We start from the raw sequence: 2,556 nt of genomic DNA on the forward strand, positions 1-2,556 counted from the left end.
TGGACTCTGCCCAGCTTTGTGATGGAAGCCGTCCTTCGCGCGGCAGCTGGAGGCCTGTCCCTAAAGTGCGGAGAACCTGCCAACCCCCAGCTTGGACTGCTTCCTCGAGCCTTGGTCCCAGGCTAAGGGGAGCTGCCCAGCTCGGCGTGGGGTGTCTCCCTGCCCGCTGCGGGCTCCGCGCTTTCGTCCCCAGCAGGTGCGCCTGTCCTGCGAACTCCTCCTGTTCCCTCGCTGTCCAGGCCTCTGAAGGCCGCCCCTGCCCCTGGCGTCCTCCCGGTCCTCTGGCTTGCCCCAGGGGGCCTTGAAGCTGTCCCTGCGCTCCTTCCTGGAGGCCCTGGGGCGACCGGAGGGCGCGGGGCGGAGGGACTGGTCCACTTGAAGTCCCCTCCCACCGTTTCAGCTCCAGCCACCCCTGTTGTCGTGGCCCCTGGCGCCCCCCCCCATCCAGGGAGGAGCGGGTGGGCGGGGCCGACGCGCCGCTCGGGCAGATGTTTGAGCGACCAGTGGCACTAGGTTCTCAGGGTGGCGGAAGGCGGGCGTCCCGCACCGCGGCTCTGGAGGTGCCTGGCGGTGCGGGAGTCAGGCCGGGGGTGGGACTGCCGTTTCTTCCTGTGCGCTTAGCGGTAAGTGGCGGAGACAAGCGACAGCTGGTCCGTCGAGGCCCCGCAGGCGCCCGGAGGAGGCTACGAGGCATCCCGGAGCGGCACCTGGAGCTCCGTTCCCCAGCATCTGATTGGGGGGGGGGGTCCCTAAGACCCAACAGGGTCTGGGTGCTGAGGAGTGCTCTGAATGTGCATTTAGGCTGCAATGAAAATGGCTCCCAAAGGGCGTAAACACAATAATATAACTTTTACCAAAATAAAGGGTTTCTAAGAAATAATGGATGGCACGATCGTACAAGGTAATCAGGACAGCAGTGTGTTGGAGTGTGTCCATGGTACCCGGTGTTCACTCGACCGGCAGCCCCACTCCTGCTGGGGTTCCCAGCTCTAAGGACAGAACTTAGGGCAATGGGAGTGGGGAGTGGGGACCGGGCCCGAGTCCTGTAGCCACTTCTGTCGCAGGTGGAGGGGAGGCCCTTGGAGCAGGGGCTCCCATCTAGCTCTTCAAACTGGGGTGCACGACTTACCGCTAAGCGCACAGGTCACCAGCTAGCTCTACGAGTAGCACGTTCTATAATTGTGGGACATCGAGAAGGGATGGCTTTCATCCGGGCATTCGGGTAACTGAGAAACCAACCTCGTGCACCTGCTGATGAGCACAAACCCAGGTCTTCCCTGAGGCTGGGCGTCGGGACGACTGGACTTCTGGGTACAGTGGACAAAGCCAGCGGCCACCATGTGCCTTTGATGTGTACTTGAGATGCTTAATCTTAGAATGTGAGTGACAGTAGTTGCTTTTGAATGAGCTTAGTTCAGTGTTGCTGTGTTGGTTGTTGATTTAAAGATGGGTTACACTGTTTCAAAATTATTATACTAACTTGTTTCCGCATTTCTGCTTTAAGTGAAACTTGTGAATTGAACCTAAGTGAAAGTGTTACTGATTTAATTAGGTGTTGTGTATTTTTCAACTCAAATACTCAAAGTTACTCTATGTAAGCCTGATTTTAAAGCACTTTGATCTTGTTGTGTCTCTTTTTTCGAAAGCATCGCCAGTGAAAGATGGCAAAGAAAACCCTGAGCAGCAGCAGCAGCAGCAGGTCGGGACGAAAGAGACCAACGATTTACCCAGCGGCTGCGAGCCTGGACCCCGGCCCAGCGCCTCGTCTGCTGGAGGAGCCAGGAGGGCTGTCAGGAGCCCGCAAAGATCGTCCAGCAAAATCAGGCAGAAGAAGCATCCATTTGCTCTGTATGGCTGGGGGGAAAGACAGACGGACACGGGGAGCCAAAAGACTCACAATGTCTGCGCGTCCGCCCCGGTGCATGAGGTGAGTCTGCGTGCAGCCCCCCTGCCCCTGGGAGGGGGGGCTCGGGCTGCGTCCCTGTCGCCGGGTGGCACACCCTGTGGTCACTGGGAGGTCTTGGGGGCTGGTACAGGGGTTGAGGGAAACCAGGAGTGGGCATCTGATCAGCCAGCAGGGGGAGCCCAGAAGTGGGCCGCAGGATGGGCAGGTCCCTGAAGGGGTTCAAAGCACTGAGCTGGGTGAGCAAGTGGCCAGAGTCGGGGTCCTCGCGTCCCGGGGTCCCTGGGGCCGGCGGCAGCCGTCTGGGTTTGCCGCTGGCTCCTCGAGAGTCTCCAGTTCCCCCGCTTTGATAACTGGCATTTCCTCGACTCCTGTTACCGGTTTGTCCGCCCGACCGCTTTCCCTGTCGCTCTTGACGTCTGCCCTGCGCGCCCCTTCGCTCCTGGAGGAAGTTTGAATGACCGATTCTGCTCAGACCAGCCTCAGCCTTTTCCTCCCAGGGCCGAGCTTCCCTGTGACTCAGTCCCGGCTCATCCCTGTTCCCCGTCCTGAGAACGAGCCACGCGGGGTCCTCACGTGTAGAGACACAAAGCAGCTACATGTGTTCGCGCTGATACTATTACATCAGCCTGAGAGGCAGAAAGCGCAGGCTG

Source organism: Pteropus vampyrus, unplaced genomic scaffold, assembly GCF_000151845.1.
Source record: "Pteropus vampyrus isolate Shadow unplaced genomic scaffold, Pvam_2.0 Scaffold626, whole genome shotgun sequence".
Taxonomy (NCBI): domain Eukaryota; kingdom Metazoa; phylum Chordata; class Mammalia; order Chiroptera; family Pteropodidae; genus Pteropus; species Pteropus vampyrus.